Below are 24,903 nucleotides of genomic sequence, written 5' to 3' on the forward strand. Positions count from 1 at the left end.
CTGATCAGGGGCTGTTTCAAAGGAGCGCTCATGTGGGGGGCATTGCAGGCGGCAACATGGTGGAGACAGGGAGAATTTGTGAGGCGGTGTCCTCTGATTTACAAGGTTTTCATTTTGGTTCCAATATTGATTTGGTGGAGGAACAGTATTTGGAGGAAGGGATGTTGGGCAGTCCCTTATTGTTTTCTACCCCGGCATCTGTAAAAGGGGATGTTTTGCCCGTGGTAGGGAGTTCTAAAGGCGATGGAGAGTGGGCGCAAGTGGGTGATAGGGGGTTCCAGCAAAGGAGGTTTTTCTTGTTTTGGGTGTAGGGCAGTCGGAGGGGAGGGAGTCATTTGGAGGTACGTCAGCCGCTGTATGGTCCTTGTCAGCAAGGGAGAGTGTAGGTAATTTTGTTCCCAGTTCTTTTCCACAGTTAGGCGGGGATTTAGAGTCAGCAGGCAGTGTTCAGGATTGGGTGGGTTTAGATACATTTCCCTCTTGGTCAGAAGGACTGCGGAGCCATAGGATGGATGACCAGTCCTCCGGTAGGGTGGGCATGGGGAGTCTGAATGTTGATAAAGGTAGGGTTGAGCAGCGAGGTGAGGAGAAGAGAGTATTAGACGGGGCTAAGAGTCGGGGTCCAGCTTCAGCAGTGGTGGCAGCTATGTTGGATTGGAGTGAGGACGAAGAGGTAGGTGGTTAATTCCCATTGGTGAGTACGGGCATGGCTGTGCGGTTAGGTCGGATAAGAAGGTGGTAAACTGGTGCAGTTTTTCCTAGATGGCAGGGGGCTGAGGCGGATTTGGTTCTTAGGGATCCCAGTACACCAGTCCAAACTTTTTCTTTTCAGGATTCATATCAGCGCGGCGCAGCAGACTCGGTAGGGCGCGGTTCGGCCCAATTGCGCCGAGGTGAAGGGAGGGTAGAGCCTTGCGCGGCACTTTCCGTACCGCCGTGGGATCCCGCCGTGGTCAGCACACGAAGGTCTGGCGCGACCTCGCTGGCCCTAACGAATAGCAGGCTAGGTGGTCTACCTTACCTTCGGCTATGGTGCTCCAGAGTCAACGCTTGGGGGAGTACCGGCGGGTACAGTCGGCTCCCCCGCCAAGAGGACACCCAGAGGCCTTGAGGGCCAGTGTTGGTAATACGGGGTCTGATAGGACCCGTGAGGTTGATTTTGATAATGAGGCGGCTTCAGGTGGTGGAGCCGAGTTTGCTTGATTATGACGAAGACAGCCCAGAGGAAAGGGAATTGCAGGATATGGAGGGGGAGGGACCTCTCACGCTTCTCACAGTGTTTTACAGGTTTCAGGAGTGGCACAGCAGCCAAGGATAAGACGAGAGCGTGGCCCCTTGGTGAGGGCTCCTCGGACACAGGAAAGTGTGGAATTATCGGCACGGCGGTCGGAGTCGGCTAGACCAGCCTCTTTAGGGCCAGGTGAGAAAACTCATACACAGGCAAAACTGAAAATGGTGTCTGTGGGGACTGGGGAGGAGGGGGTCGGGGGGGGGGGGTGTTGGAGGGGAGACACTCAAAGGTAAATATGTCAAGGACACTGAGTGGGCACTGAGGATGGAAATGTTGCCTTGGACAATAAAGTGGAGAGTGAGACTGATATGGATAAAGCAAAGGGGGTTAAGGAGCCACTTGATAGTAAAGAATAAAAAAATCAAAAGCTGCCTTTCATGGGGGTAACTAAGCCGTTGGGTGCTCATTTAATGTTGGCAACCAAGGAGCGTATATGGAAGGGTGGGTATTTTGAGATATTTCTACTCCTGCACAGAGAGGTCAGGTCTAAGGAAGGTTCTAAGGAGGCGGAGTATGAATTGGCTAAACGCCCCAAGGTGCAGTTGACCATTGGAACCTGGACGGCAGCGTTCTTCATCTATGCAACCGTTTATTGTGAGAAATTATCGGAGCGCAGCGTGTCTATCTTTAAATATATGGATGTGATTCGGAAAGCACAGATTACTGGTGGAGGTTATGCATGGGCTAAATACGAAGAGGAGTTTAGGGCTCGTTTTGCATGGGACCCAGAAGCAAAGTGGGGGGAGTTAGATACTGATTTATGGCAGCATACCATGGGAGCGGCTGTGGGTGGCAAGACCATTTTTACAGCTAGCGGTCTGCCGTTAATTTATCGGCCTTTTCAGGGGAAGCCCACCCAGGGTGGGGTGGGAAGCGGAGCAGCTACACAGATTGAAATGGGGGCATGCTGGGACTTCAATAAAGGGTCATGCACTAAGGAATACTGTAAGTACAGACACGAATGCTCGAGCTGTGGTAAGCGGCATCCCCTTGTTAGATGTTGGGGGTCCTAAACCGCAGGGTAGTCCGCAAGGGAATCAGTCAGGTGCAGGTACATCTGGCACCTCACAGCAATTTCAAGGGGGTCGAGGTGGTAGAGGGGCACAGGGCACTTGGCCAAAGGGCTCCTACGCCAGTTAGGCTGGCAAAATTAGAAAACGCACTGTGGGGGTATGAGGATGTAGGGGCGAAACAGAAGATTTTGGAAGGTTTTCAATATGGATTGTATTTGGGTTATCTGGGTCCAGGGCAGAGAGCATGGGTGGAGAACTTGAAGTCAGCGTCAGAACATAGCGGGGTGGTGTGAGAAAAACTGAGCAAAGAAGTGCATGAAGGAAGGATGGCAGGCCCTTTTGATGATTGGCCGATCCAGAACTTGATAATATCACCTATGGGAGTGGTTCCCAAGAAAGAACAAGGGCAATACAGGCTACTTCAGCATATGTCATGGCCTGAGGGGTCTTCGGTGAATGGTTTCATTGAGGAGGTGGCTGCCTCGGTTTCATATTCCTCAGTTGACGTGGCCATGTCACTGGTGGTGACCACGGGCGCAACTGCAGAGATGGCAAAATGTGATATTAAGTCTGCGTTTCGGTTGCTTTCAGTCCATCCAGAGGATTGGCATCTTCTGGGTATCCATTTCAAGGGTAAATGGTACGTGGACAAAGCATTACCGATGGGTTGCTCCATGTCATGTGTTCTATTTGAAAGTTTCGGCACCTTTTTGCAACAGTATTTCACGCACCAAACAGGTCATACCTTGGTAACACACTATTTGGATAATATTTTCTTTGTTGGTTCCCGGGCTCCGCGGAGTGCCAGACAGCGCTGGACACTTTCCATGAGCTCATGGAGGATATGGGTGTGCCCTTGGCTCCTGGAGAAACAATGGGACCTGCTTCAGTTTTATCCTCTTGGGTATTGAAATGGATTCAGTAGCAATGCAGGCTCGCTTGCCGGATGGCAAAAAAGTTGAAGATGCTAGAATTGCTGGTCAGTATGCTGTCAAAACAGAAGGTGATGGTGAAGGAGATTCAGGTGTTGCTGGGACATCTTAACTTCGCTTGCAGGGTGGTCAGGGCAGGGGGTCTTTCTGTAGGAGATAGGGCAGAGCTTTGGCTGGTTAGCATTTGCCTCACCACCGTGTCTGCTTGTCAGCAGGAGTGAAAGAGGATTTGCGTATGTGGTCCTTTTTTCTCACTTCATTTAATGGGGTGCCCTTGGTCAGGGAGGACGATGTGCAGTGAGTGGGTTGTGCAAATGTTTTCGGATGCATTGGGCAGTGATGATTTTGGCCTTTATTGGCGAGGCAGGTGGTGTGCAGAAAAGTGGGGAGATTCCGTGGGCTGGACAAGGAGGCGGACAGGAGAGCGACCCCAATGCCAGAACACCTGTGGTATATAGGCAACGTAGGGTATTACAACTGGTGGTAGGTTCTTTGTCTACGTCTACGCGAGCAGCATATTCCCTGGCATGGAAGGAATTTTTAGCGCCTGGGGCATGTAGGCGCGATAAAGCTTGGCGTCGTTCTGAAGATGTAGTACAGTTCCTTTTGGATGTTATAGAAAGAGGCCTGTCTCAGGTCACCATTTCAAGGAAGCTAGCAGGTATATCTTTTATGGGGAAACTCTTTTGGGGCTATTCTCCTTCAGCTGGCAAGGTCGGGAAGAGAATGCTTGAAGGTTGGGCCAGGGAGCACGGGGGTGTCCAGTTGTCTCGTTCTCCCCTTTTCGTGGCAGAATTTGGCTAGTTTGTTGCAAGTTTTACCCTTGGTTTTCAGGGATGTCTATGAAGCTTGTTTGTTTGCTGCTCTGATGGCATCTTTTCGAGTCTCGGAGTTATTTGATTCCCAAGCACAAAGGGAATTTCTTTGCAAGAAGTGTTTTTCTCAGTAAAAGGTGTGCACATTTGGCTTTCTAGTTTTAAAACTGATCAGAAAAGAAGGGGAAAGGGGTTTGGTTAGAAGCAAGGACTCCTAAGGTTACGTGTCCATTGCGTTTGGCTCGTCGCTGGAAGACATTGTCAGAGGCGTCAGAGTGCGATCTTGTTTTTCAGTACATTAATGGGGCGCCAGTAATAGTATACCAACTACGCATGGTGTTGCGAAAAGCTGTGCAGAAGATTGGGTTGGACGGGGAGCAATATGGAACTCATTCTTTTAGGATTGGAGCAGCGACTGAAGCGCATAATAGGGGTTGGTCTCAAGGGGAAATCATGCGGTTAGGGCGCTGGTCGTCAAATTGTTTTCAGCGTTATGTGCGGGGCAACGCGGGGGAGGCGCATTCGTCATCCTCGTTGCTTTGAGATTCATTGTCTTTTTCTCTTTACAGGTTCTGTGGCTGGGCCCCAGTTTAAAGAAGTGTCGGTTTGGATAGTGGGGCATTCGTTCATCAAATGGGCACAAGTTCAGGCAGCCCAAAGTAATTTTTGGAAAATGTTGGGTTTTTAATGACCAAATGTTTAATATTGTGTGGAAGGGAAAAGGGGGTATGCTTTGGAAGGAACTCATTCCATGTTGAATAAGGCGTTGGTGATGGGCCTATGTCTGGATATTTTATTGATACACTTGGGTAAGAACGATCTTTGTGGAGTTAAAGGTTTCGTCCTGCTGCGGTATATGAAGAGGGACTTAACTTTAATTAAGGAACAATAGTCTGGTTGCCATGTGCTATGGACTGAATTTGTTCCGCGCAGGGTATGGGGAGGGGCGGTGAACCCCAGAGAGATTGACAGGACTCGGAAGGGGGTGAACTCAGAGATTTCAAGGTTTTGCTGTCAATTGGGTTTCGGGTGAATGTCACACAGGGATATCCGTTTTGTCTCAGTTGAGTTCTTCTGTGATGATGGTGTGCATTCATCCAGGCTGGGAATCGTTCTTTACTTGCTGGAGGTCAGGGAAGTTTGGTCCAGATGCCTGCATGTTCAGAAGTGAGGTTTTTAGAATATTTCCTACTGGGCGGGCAGAAAGGGGGGTAGTTTCCTCCCCCGCCTTTCTGGGTGGCGGGGTCTAGTTGTTTTTGGGCAGTTTTGGCAGAGGTTTGTTGATTAATGGGTAAGTTGTGTTATCAATTCAACAAAAGAGAGGGGGGACCAAGGAGCCAATAAAGGTCCAGTGTCCATGCTCCTAAACCGGCGCTGCAATTCCCTACGGGTCACTTTATCCTGATCCGCCCTGGATGAGATAAGAGGGTTCTCATTTTAACTTTTATGTATTTTACTCACGTGCACTTCACTTTGTTTTTGGTCCTGACGAAGCGCCAATGACCTACGGGCGATAGAGGCGCGAAACATGTTGACCTTGACTAGTGACACCCAGGCATAGTGGGCCTTGTGGGGTCAGTCATTTTTAAGCAGTTCTTTTAACTGCCAAGGGTTACCTAGACGGTCTTGTCGCTGCTTCCATACCCTTGATTTTATCACACTATCATGTTTGCACGTAATTGATTTGCCCTCCCTTGCCCTTCCTCACACACCTGCATGCAACATCCGGCTAATCCTCTAAAAGATCTCTGATAAAGTGACCCTTCGGGGACCCGTAGGGAATTGCAGCGCCGGCCCTACGAGGAGCAAAATTGCCCGATGATGAAGCATGACATCCTCCGGGGTGTGTGAGGGCAGCAGAGGATGTAGTATATCTTTCCCTCTCCCATCAGGGTATTTTTTACCTAGGATTACTTTTCCCCATTCTTCCCTGTTTTTAATGTATGGGTGACTATTTGCACTCAGATACGTGGGTGACTTTTGCACCCTGGTATAGGAACTTTGTCCTCTTTTTGTGAACAGATTAAGTTGTGTTATCGACAGGGAAAGGATAGGTTGGTCATTTTTAGTTCGGATTACAAGCTGTGGGGGATTGCCAGATGTGAAGGGGCAGGCATGGGAGTTGGTTAACAGAGGGCTTGTATTTATAGGCTATAATGGTTGATATGGTGATGTAATGTTTTTGTAATGTTGAAATGTTGTATTTTATGGGTGGGGGAGGGGTCATGAACTTTTAGGGGCGGGGTTAGGGATGTTACGTATTTAGTGAGGTTTAGTTTTGGAAGGCTTTTTGCCAAGGTTGATTTAATATGTGATGCGCACCTGTTCCAATAAAAGCGGCCTTTTCCACATATTCCTTGTCGTGGTCTGCTTCACCCACCCCTCACCCCTCCCTCCCAAGTGAGGTTTGGGGGGGGCAGCCGACCGCAGGGAGGTCCCCCCCCGGGCGATTTGGGAGGGGCTGGGGGGGTTTATAGGCAGGAGCATCGGCCATTTAAGGGTTGGGCTTTTTCTAGTCGGTAGCCCAAAAGGAGCCCAAGCATAAATGCTTTGGGCTCCTGCTCCCAGCCACCATTTTAGGTTTGGTGACCTGGTGGCTGGGAGCTTAGGCAGGAATTTTTTACTGTTAGCTTTGTTTCTTCCTTTTTTCAGTTTGTAGGCCTTTTTTCTTTAATTTTCTGGATATTTTCTGTAAGTTATTATCTTGGTTGGTTTCGTTGGAACAGGGGAGCAAGGGTTGTTTGCTGTATTCTGTCGCTTGGAGCAGGTGCCGTGCGGGGTCTAGTTGTTTTTGGGCAGTTTTGGCAGAGGTTTGTTGATTAATGGGTAAGTTTTGTTAACGACAGGGAAAGGATAGGTTGGTCGTTTTTAGTTCGGATTACACGTTTTGGGGGATTGACAGATGTGAAGGGGCAGGCATGGGAGTTGGTTAACAGAGGGCTTGTATTTATAGGTTATAATGGTTGATATGGTGATATAATGTTTTTGTAATGTTGAAATGGTGTATTGTATGGGTGGGGGCGGGGTCGGGGTTAGGGATGTTACGTATTTAGTGAGGTTTAGTTTTGGAAGGCTTTTTGCCAAGGTTGATTTAATATGTGATGCGCACCTGTTCCAATAAAAGCGGCCTTTTCCACATATTCCTTGTCGTGGTCTGCTTCACCCCCCTCACCCCTCCCTCCCAATGTTCAGAGGTGAGTGGCGGCTGGTGCGCCGTTATTCTTTTGACCCCGGCGGGCAGGATGCAGGGTGTGATTCTTGCTATGATACTTCTGCGGCCCCTTATTCTGAATGGGGTGAGAACGGGGCAGTGGAGCGTTCAGGCTGTGCAGCTTCGCCACGTCCTACGGTGACACAAACGGCTCTGGCCTCAGGCTGCTGCTGTCGGTGCCGGGAGCAGCCACATCGTGTCGTGTCCCTTTTCCCCTTTTCCCCGGTGCAGAAACGGCAGGCGGGACAGCCTCTGGATGCCTCAGGGCATGGGCAGGGGTACTCCGAGGGTCAGAGGCCCGGGCACTTCTAGCGCAGCGCTAGCAGCGGCAATTCGCTTCAAGTCTGTTTGCTTTTTTTTCCCACTGACCTTCTGCTGTCGGGCCGGCCGGCACCAGGGCTGCACTAGCAGCGGCAGTATGTGGGCAACTGTCAGGACCTCCCCGTGATGCCGGTTCATGCATGGGGTGGCTTCCCTCCTCCTCAGCACGGCCTTGGCCGTCGTGCTGGCAATGGGCATGTGTGAGCCTCCAGGCATGCTACATTGATCCTCCAGGATCTAGGAGGTGGTGACCGGGTCACAAGAGGGGCTCAATCCTGTCTGCAGTCACAGGTGGCCGTAGACAGCATGACTAGGGGGGGGCGTCACATTGCTGGTTCATTTCCTCCCTATGAAGGACGATGAAGCGCTGAGCAGTAGGCACGTGGCGTCAGACCCACCTCATCGCCAATGTGGTGTCGGGCCCTAGGCCCGCATGACGCTAATGACTGACATGGACACTAGGCAGTTGGGTACTGTAACTGGCCACGAGCACGTGCACCCGGGCCCTTTTATTGACTAGGTCACGTCATTCGTGACACCCATGATGGATGGGTGGGGGTGCAAGTGTATCCAGCCCTCAAGGGAGTGGCTGGGAATACCAAAGCCTGCCAAACACTAGAACGTGTCCTGCAGGACACTACAGGTTACATGTTGGTCACGCGCAGGTCATGCCTGGGCATGGCCGGGGGAAGACTGGGTCAAGAGTGAGCCGTGCCTGGGCGAGACGGCGCCATCCCTCTTGGCTCATTGGCTTTATTATAATTTGAATTCCTGCGCCCAGTTTTTTGATTCCTGGGAGTCAAACAGCTTCAAGTGACAATGGGGTAAGAAGAAATTGGGTGGGCTTTTGAATACAGTACATCTTCTCCTGCTCCTACTACGCTTGATAAAATGTTACAGCGTGTTATGACAACTATTAACTCGAAAATAGGATATACGGAAAGAAGACTGTCCCTCACTACAGTTGCAAGCTTCTGATGCTATTTCAGTGTCATGAGTCCATGCTCCTCGGACAGCTCCCATCTTAGGGTTACGAAGCGCTCTAAGCTATCCACTAAACCTAAAACTAGTAAAAAAAAGTTATCCAGGACACCCAAATATATTAATGTTCCAGCTTTAACAGAGTTTGACCCTTCCTGGATGGGAGTTGAAATGGTTTATGAATGGAGGGACTTTAGAGAAAATGTTAACTCTTCTGCAGGAGGAATTGCGTCTAATATGGTCTAGATGGGATGCTTTAGACCGTGCCCTACAGGAACATAAAAACATGAAGGGCGAGTCAAAATTGGTGTATCCTCGCTCAGATAAGGATGTGCCTGATGTGGAAGGTCATACAGGAATATTAGAGCAACATCTGAGGAGACATCACCCCGCAGCTCATTTATCCTCATCACAAACCCTAATCAAGATTCTGTAACACTGGACCCAAATAACTCAAAAATCCAAGATAAGAATAAGCCTCATTCTCAGGGTAGAGTCAGAGAAATCAACCATGAAGTCATTCTAGAAGGGACGCGCTCAACCCTCAGCCGGGGGGGAAGAGCTGGATCGAATGGTGAAAGGAATGAACCTCCTGATGAAAAACAGCCAGTAATAGGTCTCCCTCCAATTATGAGGGGGTGCAGCAACAGTAGCCATAATGCCGGATAGGGGTGTGCTACTTGGGTTCGTTTTTTTCCATCCCTACATATCATCGATTTGATGCCTTAGCAGGCATTGGTTGACTTAATAGAGATGAGATCGATCATAATCAGTCAGTTTGTAAGGAGAGAGTGAGTCTGGAGGAAATTAGCATAATAGAGATGCCGAAAGAGGATGGGGTCCCTCAGAAGTCCTCCTAGAGTAATTTGAAAGTACTCAGCTGGAATGTTCAGGATTAAGATCACTGTTAGCGGATGGGAAGGGGCTGGATTTGTGCAAACCTTTTTAGATAGTGTGCTTCCAGGAGACTTGGGATGTAGAGGGGTTGTCCGTTATGGATGGGTTTATTGTTTTCCGAGCTAATGCTGTGTCCTCCCCGCATGGTAGGGATAAGGGAGGTTCGACAACGTTTGTGAGTTTAGGTTGTGATATGGAGTAGGCGGTATTCATTTTGGACTTATTTTGGGAGTCCTGCTATCTTTTCCACATAAGATAAGGGTTTTGATAATAAATATCTATAACTCATCCTCCTCAGAGGTCGCCTTGGAAGTTGAGTTAAGATTTTAAGAAAAGATTTTGTTAGACTGGCCCTTTCTGTCCCTAATCATGTTAGTTGGGGATTTTAATCTACATCGTTGTACTACATGCATCACCAATAGGAGGGATCAGGTTCAGGGGGTGGGCTTAGAACAGGTTCATTTTAGTCATTATCATCAGGGAGATATATTTAACCTTATGGCATCAGAATGTAATATTATTAATTTATTAAGTACAGAGGAACATGACCCCCCATGTCAAGTACCTACATTCAAAGGCAGAGGTTTTATCAACTATTGATTATATTTTAGTGTCCGCTAGCCTGAATTCATTTTTAATTGGGTTTAGAAAAGTATGGATTACTTTTAGTGATCATAATCCTCCAATGGCTGAGTTTGGCTGGTATGACCTTGAGGCCAAGACCTCAAATTCATACAAAGACCCCCTAATACTTAAGGAGCAAGGTAGATGCGTTGGCTGACGCAAGATAGTCCCTCAGGATTTTATGAGGAATTTGTTCAAGGTCTGTGTTCATGATTTTGTGCCTACATTTTGATTACCGTGATCATGCTATTGTAAATGCTTTTTTAACATGTGTAACGAGGTGCAGATAGCCCTTACTAGCCCAAGCTTTAGGTCCAATAGTGATGGCCCTAAATTGTTCACCAATGCCTGCTTGAGGGCTTACAAGGATTTAAACTTGGCTCTCAAACAAAAGCCAAGGTCCACAATAGCTGTAAAAGAGACCAGAAGGATTTATGCACAGGCATGTAGGAATCGGAAGAGTTACCTGAAGAAAGCAGCCTGGGTGTAAAGGAGGCCTGCAATGATAGGGATTGCTCAGCTTACTGGAGAATCGTGAATCGGCCACTTTTTAACAGGGACGGTCCCTCCACTAAGGCGGAGGAGCGGTGCCCCACTGCCTTTCAGCACAGCAAAAAAGGAAAATGATATTATAATAACGCAATGTTATTATCAGTTTATTTTTCCATGCTGAGGCAGTTTTATAGGGTAGGGATAAGCTGGGAAGCAGGTGGAGGAGTGGTGGCACCCTCCTAAGTGCGCATGAATGTTTGGCGAGCCCTCTGGGGCCGGTCAAACATTCATGCACACTTTGCGTGTTCTACACCCTGGCTACATTACAGCCTGGGTGGAGAACATGCCCAGGCTCCCATTTCCCATCTGAGCTCCAAACCATAGTGCTCAGAACAATCACAACACTGCATTGGCTTAGGTGAACCTGGGTGACTACTGCTTCCTGTCCCAACAGAAGCCAGTAAGAGGAAGAGAGGCGGCCGGCAGTTAAGTGATTTTTTAAATGTATTTTTAACAGCCCTCCCCCATTCCCCCTCCCTGCCCCACTAGTGGTTCGCGGGAGCGGCCGTGACTACCTTTTAACGACGTAGCAGCACCAGACATGAGACAATCTATACCAGCTAAGAAATAGGTAACTCACTTTGAACATATCAACTCAAATATTGGTGATTTTAGCCATACTGTATTGCCCGAAAGTGAGATGATGATGCAAATTGCCCCACCCACTGAAATAGGCTGCCAGAAGATCTGCAAGCATGCCCTAACTTGGCACAATTTAAGAAACTTCTCAAAACATGGTTGTTTTGATGGAGCATTGTCCATCCTGTTATCTGCCTCCCAGGCGCCAAGAGATGCCCTTGGGGATGATTCGCCACGCCATATAAATATTAGATATAAATATAAATATAAATTGGACGAGGTAGGGGAAGGTATAGCGGAACCTACATCAGTGAAGGCGCCCGGACCAGATGGGGTGCCCGGGGATCTTTGTAAATCATGTATGGATCTCTGTCCCCCACTAATCACCCATAATTTGAATGCTGTAGCATGTGGGCACATTCCAATATCTTGGAAGCAATCAGTTATTGTATCAATGTTAAAATGGGAAATCAAGAGGACCCAGCGTGCTATCGTCCCATTTCATTGCTAGATGCTGAGTTGAAGTTTTTGGGCAGGGTTCTCCTAAAACAACTTACAGATTGGGCAAATAATAAAGAAATTCTGTCAGACTTTCAGTACGGTTTCAGGCCAGGGCGAGGGACAATAGAACAAAACTTGAACCTCTACCTTTTAATTAATAAATATACAGTTGTTAAAAAGGGTTGTATACATTTGGTCTTCATGGATCTCAGCACAGCATTTGACACAGTGGTTAGATCGAAACTGTTGGCTGTGCTGAGGGACTTTAGGGTGGACAAAGCACTCACACTTTCTTGCATTATTTGCACACAAGACTAGAAGCATCGTTAAGATATGGTCCCTTGGGGGAATGCACCACGCACTTTCAGTTAGGCAGCGGGTCCGACAGGGATGCATTTTGGCCACCATGCTTTTTATTCTATATATAAATAGGCTGGATCAGTTGTATGGATGTGCTGATGGTAGGAAATGGTCCCATCTTTGCTTTATGCTGACGATTCCGTTCTTATTGCATGTACAGCTAATGGCTGACAGTTGTTATTAAATTGTTCTTATGATTTTATGGAGAATTAGGGTTTGAAAATCAATTATTTGAAATCCTACACCATGATATTGGGCCTGAAAAACGTAAAAACGAAAAAATGTTTTATTAAAGACCACCAAATAGGGAAGTTGGACACATTTTGTTATCTAGGCATTTTTCTGGATAATAAAACTAATTGGGACCCTTTAAGAAGAGCGCATTTTCAGTCCTTTAATAGGGAAGCTCATGGTATAGACACTTTCTCAACGCGCCTAGGATATAGCTGCATAAAGTCTAGAATGCGAAATGTATTCCAACTGTGACCTTTGGTGCAAAGATTTGAGGATATAAACCTTGTCCCCCAATACAAGTGGTTTAAAATATTTTTTTAGGAGAATACTGCAGATTCCTCAGAGTGTACCTGCAGAAATAGTGCATGAAGAGTTGGGAACAGGTTTTATTTCAGGTTTTATACAAATCCGCCCAATACTCCTATGGCTTTTCATTTGGCTTAAAAGTGACTTAGAGTTTAACAGAAAGATCATATGTGATTGTTTGAATATGGATCATAGTCAACATATACCATGGTCGAGTTACATTTAAAGCTACTCTGGGTGCAATGGGTAAACCCCATAGTGCACCAGAGCTGATTTGTAAATCAGATATTGAATTCGCTAAAAGACATAAAAACATCTATTGCAATGTGCAATGGGTGAGGTCTATGAGTAAAGCTGAATTGTATTTAACTTTGGAAATGCCGGTTTTGCATAGAAGATTATTAACATATTTTTGTTTAAACGTGTTCCCAGAGTTATTAGTGGGCTGGCATAAGCCTTCAAATCCCCCCTTTGCCCAAGTGACATGACTTCTGCACTAGACACTTTACATATTGTCCATTATCTTCCCTAAATGGGCTGGTTTGCTAGATAAGTATGTTCGCCCTGTCCTCTTGCCCCTGAATTTCAAGCAAGTAAGACCGGCTTTATTGTATTTGTAATTTTTAGATAATTTTAATGTTTGCTGTTTTATATCTCGGTTTTGTTCATGGACGTATCATGCTTTTTTATGAAATTGCACTGACATGATTGATTCTGTTTGTATTGTTGATGCCAAATTCATTTTAATGTACTTTTATGATTGCTTTTGTAAATCGAATAAAGATATTTTAATTTGACTAACCAAAAGGTGGTTGTCCAATATAAACTACAAAAAAGAGAATGTCCCCTTGGACACTTAACAATGAGGCTATGGGCTTGAAAGCAGATCAGTAAAAGGGTGCTGCAACACAAACTAATCAAAAAGAGGCTACTGCCACAAGTACTAATCAAAAAGGCGCTTTCACCATGAAGACTAACCAAAAGGAAGCAATTGTCATGGAGGCAGACTAAAAGAAGGCTCTCACCATTGTGTGATAGGAAGAAAGCTAGACTTCACCATATAATCTGTTGTCAAGGAGGGTGGGGGCAGGAGGGATTCATCAAAATGAGTCTATTGAGCTGTGGGATTGCAAGCACCGTGGAGAATGGTCGACTGCCACCACAGAGACTATCCCCATTAAAACTGACCAGGAAACAATAGTACTGTGGAGACATACCAAGGGAGCTTGTAGTGCTTTGGAAGGGAAAGGATGACCCAGGAAGACTGTACCCATACTCATCTATTGAGGCATACTGTTACCACAAAGGCAAACCAAATGGAGCCTGCGACCATGGAGAGAGCCATGACAGAAATCAGTCAAGGTACCAAACCAAGACAAGTTGTCCCCGTAAACGTAGATGTCATGGAGACTTATCAAAGGAAGTCTTTCCCATCAAGACCAGGCACCATATCACCTCAGAGACAGAGTAGGATGCCACGAAAGAACCAGATCAAAAGATTGTGAGAAGTTAGCCTGGCATATGATGTCCACTAGTTCTAGTGGGCACCTTGCACCAGTCTAATCGACCCTTATTGATGAGGGTTTTAAAGTCAACCTTATAGAACGCTACCCCAGGGGTAGCAATGGCCAGTAGCCATCAGGCTAAGACTTCAGTAGGCGAGTTAAAGCAAGTTGTTTTACCAATTATAATCACTTGAGTACCAAATGAAAGCACACCACACAAGGTATATATCAAATATATATGTATTTATTCTAAACACAACCCCTCTGCACTCTTTATGAGGTCAGAGGTAAAAGTATAATACAAGTTAATTAATTACCATACGATAAGTTGCACAGTATACGTTTTGCCCTAGTGGCCTCACAAACCATATACTAAAATAGTGGTATAAGAACCACGTGAGAATTAGAAAGCAGGCCTGGGGCCTGTGAAATCACTGGGGCTACTCTTAACAACCAAAGGTTAGGAAGTAGGAGGCCCACTGGAGACGCGTGCAGTGTCTAAACACAGCCGCGGGTTACCATTGACTTTCTATGGGAAACAAACAAGTTACACTTTTACAATTTAAGGATACTTCCAAATGGACTATGATGGAACCCTTTTAGACTTAGACACTAGGAGGGCCAATACCCTTGAGACTACCAGAGTACTCGTATTACCTCACCCACGGAAGCCGGGTGCATAGGTGTCTTTTAGTGTCAGGTTTCGTCGTCGATTTCAATGGAGAGCTGCAAAGAAGCGCTGCAGGCAACCAGAGGAAAAGTGTCCGGGTGGATCCAAGGGTGGACCGAAGATCTAAAGAACCTGAAAGCAGAAGGGACAGAGTCTGGGTCACTTGCCAGTGACCAGGATGGCGATGGAAAGCTGCCAGCCAATGTAGGGGGATTTCAGGTGAAAAGGTGAAGTTTGTCTCTTCAGCCACGAGGACCAGGAGGTGTCGATGACAACCAGGAGCTGGATTCAAGCTGACCACAACGGATCTAGTTGACTGCGGTGTCGGTATCTGGATTGGACCCAACAAGCCTTGGCAAACGCAATCCACGCAGGATGTCGAGATTGGCTTCGGGCAGACCAGCAAGGTCTGTGGCGTTTCTCCTTTGTAGGGAAGCTGGAGCAAGCCTGGAGCAGCCAGGAAATCAAGTTAGATTCAGAAGAAAGTCTTCAGGGGGCTCAATAGCCAACGGACTAGGAACCCCAAAGACGCGTCAAGCTGAAATGCAAAAGCGGGGCCCAAAGGACACTCGTGGAGTGGGGGCCTCTGAGCTTCGGTGCAAATGGTGCTCGGGTCTGGGCTTCGAGCACCCCAATGCACAACTTCAGGATACCCCGTGAAGTGAGTGCAGCTTGCAAAATGCAGAATGTCCAGGAGTTCCGGTCCCACGTCTCTCGTGTCCGCCACGGGTCTCAGCTTTGCTGTGAGCGAAGGTCGGGGTCAGAGATGTCTGAAAGTCCATGTCCTGTCTCACAGATTCTTCAGGATCCGGCGGGAGCCTCAAAAATGAAGACCAGAAAAGTTGCTGTTGGTGCCTGTTTGAACAGGGTGGTCACTCCTTGACCACAAGGGAGATGTCTTCCGTCTTCCAGTCGAAATGGAATGTCGAAAGTCCAGGATTTATGTTTCAGAGTTTTGTCCAGGGTAATCTAAATTCCTAGGGACTGGGTTCGTATACTTATACTAAGTTTAGGGGCTGGACTACCTTTAAAGTCCCTCCTATCGAACAAACTTCCCCTTTCCCTGGTCGCACGGATTGCACTGGTGAAAATGGTGGTACTCCCCAAATTTCTGTACTTGTTTGTGAATGTTCCCGTGCCAATGACGGCGCACTTCCACGCACGTGTGAGGTCGCTGCTTCTGAAACTGGTGTGGTCTGGTGGCCAGGCCAGGTCTTCTTGGGCCCTGCTGACCCTGCCGCTCAGGCAGGGAGGCCTCGGAGCGCCGGATTTCAAACTATATTCCCTGTGTGCACAGGCGCAGTTCCTACATTTCTGGGTCTACCCCGCCCCATACCAGCCACACGTGGCGGTGGAACTGGCCGCTGCCGCCCCCTCACCTCTACAGGTGGCGCTATACGGCAGGGTCACGCGCCCATCGAAAGACATTGACACGGTGGAAATGATCCGCTGGTCTTGGCGTGAACTGAGGATTCGTGCGAAACTCCCGCTGCTCTACGCGCCATCGATCCCACTACGTGGCAACCCGATGCTCCCATGTCTCTGCACTAGGGGGGACGCCATTCTGCTCCGAGGGAAACGCATACTGACATTTGCGGATCTCTACTCTGAAGGGCAATTTGCTGAGTTACCAGCGCGGGAGGATGACCATCCTGACTCCTTCTCGGAAGCACTGCTGTACCACTCCCTTCGGGAGTCCTGTAAGAAGCTGTGGCCTAATTTCCCTGAGGAGCCGCCGCGCCTGGACGCTCTCCACAATCTGTTGTCCCGTCCATCTTCTGTGAAACTGGTCTCTAGGCTCTATAACTGTATGCAAGAACAAGCTCCGATTACAGTGCCAACGGCCAAACAAGCTTGGTCTACCGACCTGGATGTCCCCCTCACTGACGACTTGTGGGATTACTGCTGTGCACAACTGTCGGCGCTGTCTCCGAATTATAGGTTGAGACTGGTGCACTTTAAATTCCTGCACAGATATTACCGCACTCCGACACTGCTTCACCGCATGGGCATCAGAGACGATGCTTCCTGCTGGAAATGCGATGGAGTAGAGGCCTCCTTCTTACATGTGGCGTGGGCTTGCCCGAAGCTACAAGACTATTGGACGGCCATCTTCAATGCTATAAACCACATGCTGCGCAGGTCAGATGAGCCTACCCCACTTGTGGGCCTGCTAGGATATGTGAAAAATACTGAGCCTTGCGACCGAAAGCATCACGCAATATTGCTCCTTTATGCGAAACGCCAGGTAGCAATACACTGGGGCCGCAGGACTCCACCGACATTTGAGGCGTGGGTTAAAGACGTGACTTATGGTCAAACACAACTCACGCACTACTGGGAGTCGATGCCCACTGCCTCCAGGCCTAATGATATCTGGGAACCATTCCTCCAGTGGGCTAGAGCAAGCACAAGCTCTGCTGCCTCCGCAGGTTCCCCTGCCGCGGGCGTCTCTGATGACATGGGTTGAGATCCCCCGATTGCATGCGCGATATTCGTGGCGTATTGAGTGCTGCCACATAGACCGCTCTAATGTCCTGCAGGGCACCCTGCCCGTGCACTACTTCCGCTCTGCCTGGCGCCAACCAGATTTACTGCTCTGCCCCGCTCACTGATCACTCGCCACGCTAGATGGTCTGCTCACCCCCCCCCTTTTTGCCCCACTTTCAGTGGGATTCAGGAGTCCCCCCTGCTACTGACCCAGTCACATACTTGCATATTACATTAGCTGTCGACACCCAGCGCGCCCTGCCCCGAGAGTGCCAATTCAGCCATGCAGATCACACTCTGTTCAGCACCACCATGTTCTTTGTTGCCCTCGCACGGTTGTGAGGGGTTGGGAGTAAAAGGTGTTGTGACTTTGTTCATACTAGCCTGCTGTTCTGATACGATATGACTGTCGTTTTCGTCCTTATGACACTGCGATGGCACATACTTGTGTAATTTCACCAACTTAAGTCGTCATCTACAAAAATGTAAGATTATATGGTTTGCCACTTATGCACTGTATGTTCCTTTCCTTTTATCATAATTTACAGGTACGGCCAGCTGCGTTACACCAAGATTTATTGTCATTTCCCTAGCGGGAAATCTGCTGTTGATTGACGCTTGCTTGTATCGCGGCCTGCCTCCGGGTTGTTGGCGTGACGCAGTGTACCTATTGTATATGTTTAATAAATGTCTTACACCAAAAAAAAAAAAAAAAAAAAAAAAAGTCCCTCCTATGGGTGGACCTGAGAAGGGGGTGGTTACACCCCTTACCCTTTGTCCAGTTTCGTGCCAGAGCTGGGTCAGAGTGCCCCAGCAACCGGTTTGAACTGGGAAATGCATGGAGCACCTAGTGTGCCCCAGTCAGTGTCTGAAAAGCGTTCACTAAATGCAGCCCTCCCTGCCCCAATACACAAAACCCTGTCTGGGGAGGTGCCAGCACCTCCCTGGACAGGAAGCATATTGTCCAGGCCTCCCCTGCTGGAGTTTCATCCAGCAGCAGGAGGGCAGACTCGTGTCTGTGGCAGCAGCATCCATTTTGTGATGCTGAGGCTCTGTTTAACTTTAACCGGGGTTACCAGTAACTACATGTCTTCTCCCTCTAGAAGGGTGGAATGCTACCCCGGCCAACAGAACTGGCGAGGGGGGTAGTATTCCAAAGTGTTTGACATCTTACACGACATGTTTTTATAAAGCTAAACCAAAGTTAGCATTAACCGCGAGGATTATAATGCACTTAAGAGTATATGGTATGGCTATATCATAGAACAGCAATAAGGAGATGGTTCCGAAAGCTGCAGAGGGACTCAGCTCATGCTAGGGCACCCTCTCACATAAAACCAAGCACTCTACATCCAGGATTGTCGAGGTCTGCCATAGGAGTGACTTATAGGTGTATATGTATATAGATATAGGTATACTATATCTAAGTAAGGGGTGATTACACCACCTTACCCAGGCTGTAAGAACAGACCTGTGGTGTCAGTTTGAAAGGCAAACCAGGGGTGGCACAATACATGCTGCAGCCCCTGGTAGGCCTAGGGTGCACCTATGCCCTGGGTACCTAGGGTACACTATACAGGGGCTCACAAGGGAGACCCAGTAACCAATCTGGTATGTACATAAAGCACAAAGTATCAATTTAGAGAGAGAACAGCTAGGCTGTGGGCCTGATTAGCAGGGCCACAGCCAGACTAAAGTCGAAAAACCAGAGAACCACAGCAAAACGTGGGGGTAACCATAGGAAGCAGACCCTACTCTCCTACAAAGATGTTTTCAACTTGGAGGCAAACCCAAGCTAGAGTGCCCCTTGGGCAGGCCATGCTACCACTCTGGCATTTTGAATGACCATCTTATAAAGCGCAAACTTTGCCCAAAGGCATCAAGGCGCTGAGACAGAACCAACGGTCAGGGAATAGGAGGTGTAAGTCCGCTAAGTTAATAAAGGGCAAAAAGCCAGGTCTTTAAGGATATACAGAAGAGATGGTAAGACTCTCGGCAGGAGATCGATTGGGGGAGAGTGTTTGTGAGAAGTTGGGCTGGTATATGCTGTCCACTATTCTAGTGGGCACCTTGCACCAGTCCAATCGACCCTTATTGATGATGGTTGTAAAGTCAACTTTATAGAAAGCTATCCTAGGGGTAGCAGTGGCGAGCAGTCTTCAGGCTAAGACTTCAGAGAGCGAATTAAGCTAGTTCTTTTACCAATTATAATCCCTTGAGTACCAAATGAAAGCACACCACACAAGGTATATATCAAATATATATGTATTTATTCTAAACACAACCCCTCTGCACTCTTTATGAGGTCAGAGGTAAAAGTACAATACAAGGAACTTAATTAGCATACGATAAGTTGCACAGTATACGTTTTGCCCTGGGGCCTCACAAACCATATACTAAAATAGTGGTATAAGAACCACGTCTGCGATAGAAAGCAGGCCTAGGGCCTGGGGAATCGCTGGGGCTTCTAGGAACAACCTAGGGTTAGGATGTAGGAGGCCCACGGGAGACACGTGCAGTGTCTAAACACAACCGTGGGTTACAATTGACTTTCTATGGGAAACAAACAAGTTACAAATTTACAATTTAAGGAAACTTCTAGGATAACTACGATGGAAACCTTTTAGACTTAGAGACTACCAGAGTACTCGTGTTACCTCACCCACGGAAGTCGGGTGCATAGGTGTCTTTTGGTGTCGGGTTTCGTCGTCGATTCCAATGGAGAGCTGCGAAGAAGTGCTGCAGGTGACCAGAGGAAAAGTGTCCGGGTGGATCCAAGGGTGGATCGAAGATCTGAAGAACCTGAAAGCAGAGGAGACAGAGTCTGGGCCACTAGCCAGTGACCAGGGCGGCGATAGAAAGATGCCACCAGATGTCGAGTGATTTCAGGTGAAAAGGTGAAGCTTGTCTCTTCAGCCACGAGGACCAGGAGGTGTCGACGACAACCAGGAGCTGGATTTGAGCTGTCCCACGAAAGATCTAGTCGACTGCGGTGTCGTTATCCGGATTGGACCCAATGAGCCTTGGCAAACACAACCCACGCAGGATGTCGAGATTGGCTTCGGTGCAGACCAGCAAGGTCTGTGGAACTTCTCCTTTGCAGGGAAGTTGGAGCAAGTCTGGAGCAACCAGGAATGCAAGTTGGAATAAAGGATTGTCTTCTTGGAGACTCACTAGCCAACGGACTAGAAACCGCAAAGACGTGTTGAGCTGAAATGCTCGTGGAGTGTGGGCCTCTGAGCTTCGGTGCGAAAGGTGATTGGGGCTGGGACTTCAAGCACCCCGATGCACAACTTCAGAATACCTCAGGAAGTTGGTGCAGGTAGCAAAATGCAGGATGTCCAGGAGTTCCAGTCCCACGTCTCTCGTGTTCACCACGGGTCTCAGCTTTGCTGTGAGGAAAGGTCGGGGTCAGAGATGTCTGGAAGTCCATGCCTTGTGTCGCAGATTCTTCGGGATCCGGCGGGAGCCTCGAAAATGCAGACCAGCAAAGTTGCTGTTGGTGCCTGTTTGAACAGGGTGGTCAATCCTTGACCACAAGGGAGATTTCTTCCGTCTTCCAGTTGAAATGGAATGTCAAAGGTCCAGGATATGTGTTGCAGAGTTTCGTCCAGGGTAATCTAAAGTCCTAGGGACTGGGATCCTATACTTATACTAAGTTTAGGGGTTGAACTAACTCTAAGGTCCCTTCTATGGGTGGACCTGGGGAGGGGGTGGTTACACCCTTTCCCCTTTGTCCAGTTTCGCACCAGAGCTGGGGCTGAGTACCCCAGCAACCGGTTTGAACTGGGAAATGCATGGAGCACCTTGTGTGCCCCAGGCAGTGTGTGAAAAGCATTCACTGAATACAAACCACCCGCCCCAATACACTAAAGCCTGTCTGGGGAGGTGCCAGCACCTGCCTTGACAGGAAACCTATTGTCCAAGCCTCCCCTGCCGGAGTTTCATCCAGCAACAGGAGGGCAGACTCGTGTCTGTGGCAGCAGCATCCATTTTGTGATGCTGGAGCTCTGTTTAACTTTAACTGGGTAAACCAGTAACTACATGTCTTCTCCCGCTAGAAGGGTGTAATGCTACCCCCGCCGCCAGAAGCTGCAGAAGCAGCCAGAACTGGCAGCGGGGGTAGTATTCCAAAGTGGTTGACACCTTACACGACATGTTTTGATAAAGCCAAACCAAAGTTAGCATTAACCGCGAGGATTATAATGCGCTTAAGAGTATATGGTATGGCTTTATCATAGAACAGCTATAAGGAGATGGTTCCAAAAGCTTCAGATGGGCTCAGCTCATGCTAGGGCACTCTCTCACATAAAACCAAGCACTCTACCTCCAGGATTGGCGAGGTCTGCCTTAGGAGTGGCTTATAGGTGTTTATGTGTCTATATAGGTATATAGATATAGGTATACTATATCTAAGTAAGGGGTGATTACACCACCTTACCCAGGCTGTAAGAACAGACCTGTGGTGTCAGTTTGGAAGGCTAACCAGGGGTGGCACAATACATGCTGCAGCCCCTGGTAGGCCTAGGGTACACCTATGCCCTGGGTACCTATGGTACACTATACAGGGGCTCACAAGGGTGACCCAGTAACCAATCTGGTATGTACCTAAAGTACATGGTATCAATTTAGAGAGAGAAATGTTGGGCTGTGGGCTGATTAGCAGGCCCACAGCCACACTAAAGTCGAAAAACCAGAGAATCACAGCAAAAAGTGGGGGTAACCATAGGAAGCAGACCCTACTCTCCAACAGTGTTCCAGAGCTTAGATGTGACCACAGCAAAGTCTCTTCCTCCCCACCTTGCCCTCCTAAACCTGGGCACTACCAGCCAATGTTTCATTCCTTCTGGACCAAAATTGTTTAGTGCCCTATGAACTATACATAGTGCCTTAAACAAAATGTGTTTCTCTAGTGGAAGCCAATGCAACTTAGGAATGGAAGCGGCGATAGAGTGACATTTGGGAAGTTGTAAATGAGTCTCGCTGCTGCATTCTGAACAAGTTGCAGTCTATGGATGGATCCCTTGTTAATGTCCAAGTGTAGGGGGTTACAGTAATCCAGCCTGGACAAAATCAAGGCAACAGCTGCTTGCTTTTCGCAATGAGACAGAGAAAAATATGTGAATATCTTCCTCAAGATCCTAATAACCCAAAACAGGATAAAACGTTTCTGTTGACCAGCGGATAAAAAGAAATTGAGTTGTCAATTATAACACAGAGATTCTTTGCCGAGGCAGCAGGGCAAGGGCATAGTCCAAGCCTTTCTGGCCACCATGAGTGGGTCCATATAGATTGTTTGCTGCCAAAAGACCAGGACCTCGGTTTTGTCTCCACTGAGTCGAAGATAGTTGTTTATCATCCAGGAGGCCACTGCCTGCATGCAGCTGTTAAAATTGGCTGTGGAGGCCTCTAAATTCTTTGTGATGGACACCATTATTTGTGCGTCATCAGCATAGGATAAGGCCTCCAGCCTAAAAGATCTAATCACCTTAGCCAACGGAGAGACATAAATGGTAAATAGAGTGGGACTCAAAGAGGAACCTCGCGGAACTCCAAAAAGGGTGGAGATAGAGTCAGAAAACAATTGGTCCATATTTACTTACTGTGACCTATCTGTCAGGAATGAGGACAGAAGCTCCAAAGCAGAGCCTGACACCCCAATTTCCTGAAGACGGTGGATCAGTCTTGTTGGTGAGATGGCATCAAAGGCCGCATATAGGTCCAGTAGTAGTAACAAAGAAGTATGCCCGTCATCTACTTGGGTTTGTATATTATTTACTGCAGCTATTAAGGGGGTCTCAGTGCAGTGGCCGCTCCTGAATCCACGTTGGCAGCAGTCAAGCAGGTGATGTTGCTCCAAGTAAGTGCATAATTGGGCATTTATGTGTTTCTCCACGATCTTAGCAGGAACAGGTAACAAGGAGATGGGCCAATGGTTTTTAGGTCCTGATTGGTCCTGGTTGGTTTTCTTCAGTAGGGGCTTGACAACCACTGTTTTCCAGCTAAGAGGATAACATCCTGAGGAAATGGCCAGATTGAGAGTTGAAGTTAAGTGAGGCACAATAATCTTCCTTCCCAGGATCATATACATCTGGGTCCCCAATGGGTACCCAGAAGTAATTCCCCCCATGACTTGATCATTCTGTTCATGAACAAGTGGAAGAAAAGAGGCAGCCCAGCTTCCCTCTTTTTCATTTTAGGAAGGTTGTAGGATGAGGAATTAGTCACTTGAGCTGTATTGGAGAGTTCAGAGTTAAGGCTGTCCAAGGAGGAATGAATTTCAAGAATTTTGGTATGGAAATATTTGGCCAAACTGTCACAAAAATCCTTCAAACTTTTGTATAATGGAGCAGGCAGTGAAGAAAGAAGACTAATTACTTTAAATAGCTGTCTGGGGGACTTAAACGATTCTGTGCAATGAGAATAAAACGACTATTTTCCTTCTATGATGGTTGCTTTGTATTCCGCTTACTTCTTCTTGTGATTATCTCTTTTGATCGGGTCGAAGTGTCTCCGCCAGATCCGCTCTTGGGGGTAACAGGTTTGTCTGAGTTTTCTGAGTTTCTCTGAAAACTAGGGGGCTGTGGGCTTTTTCCTGCCTACATAGTATTCTTTGAGGGGAGCGAGGGAATCAATGGCTGACATAAGCCAATGTGAGTACTCTGTGGCTGCCAAATTGGAGTCATTATGATTGGTCCAATATTGGTTGCCAAGGGCCCTGGAGAGTGATTCCTTGCTAACATGGTTATAATTTCTTTTAGGTATCCTACTATTGCCTTTATTAGCTGTTTTATGAAATACTAGAAGCGAGAGGGAGAAAGGAACGGCATAATGGTCTGACCAGGAGAGGGGAAAGGGTTTGGTAACCATGAGATGGTGTGAGAAGTTGGCCTGATATATGATGTTTCCAATTCTGGAACCACCTTGTATCAGTCCAAACTATCCCTTATGGTGTCTGGTTGTAAGTCAACCTTGTAGATAAGCTATCTTAATGGTAGCATAGACTAAGCAGCCTTAAAGGCTCAACTCAAGAGGTCGTGTTAAGCGAGCTGTTTTACCAATCACAGTCCTGTAATATCAAATGAAAGGACACCACACAAGTATATATTATAAAAATATATGTGTTTATTCTTAAAATAATCCCCAGTACTCTTTATGAACAAAGGGGCATAAGCGTTAAATCAAAAGCACAGTATAACATACAAAGTTGCACAATTATGGATGAGGGCGAGGGGCCACTCAGACCATAAACTAAGAAAGTGGTATAAGAGATACCAATCGAACAGTGGTTAGGCCTAGGGCCTAGGGAATCGCTGGGAGCAGTCGGGACAAGCAATGCTGAAGTCGGGAAAAGCCAGCGGGATTCGGGTGCAGTGCTTAAAGCACACGCATGCACCAATGCAAGTCAATGGTGCGTAAAAGTTACACAAACAGAGTTTTAGGATACTTCCAATGAACCTAGAAGGACAAAACTTTAGACACAGACCCTAGAGGTGTGTACCAGTGTGGGAACACTGGCATTGCAATGTTACCTCACCTAGAAGAAGAGAATCCCTGTTAGACTGTGGCAGACTGGGATCGCTGAAGAGAAACTAAGGGGAGGTGAGAAAGTGTATCTTCT

The 24,903-nt window shown here is 47.6% G+C and overlaps 1 long non-coding RNA gene across 3 annotated transcripts in view; it reads left to right on the forward strand.

Annotated features, from left to right (window-relative positions):
* The first annotated feature begins 520 nt into the window (after positions 1 to 520).
* LOC144824941 (uncharacterized) overlaps positions 521 to 24,903 on the forward strand; it is a 498,402-nt gene continuing 474,019 nt past the window's right edge. For 2 of the 3 annotated variants that reach the window (XR_013609197.1, XR_013609195.1), the window contains exon 1: positions 521 to 1,420. This is a non-coding gene — a long non-coding RNA (uncharacterized LOC144824941). Of the gene's footprint in view, positions 1,421 to 4,564; positions 4,711 to 24,903 lie in introns of those variants that run through there. The other variant, XR_013609196.1, reaches the window with a different exon arrangement.

This window comes from Lissotriton helveticus, chromosome 3_1 (genome assembly GCF_964261635.1).
Source record: "Lissotriton helveticus chromosome 3_1, aLisHel1.1, whole genome shotgun sequence".
In the NCBI taxonomy this organism is placed as follows: Eukaryota; Metazoa; Chordata; class Amphibia; order Caudata; family Salamandridae; genus Lissotriton; species Lissotriton helveticus.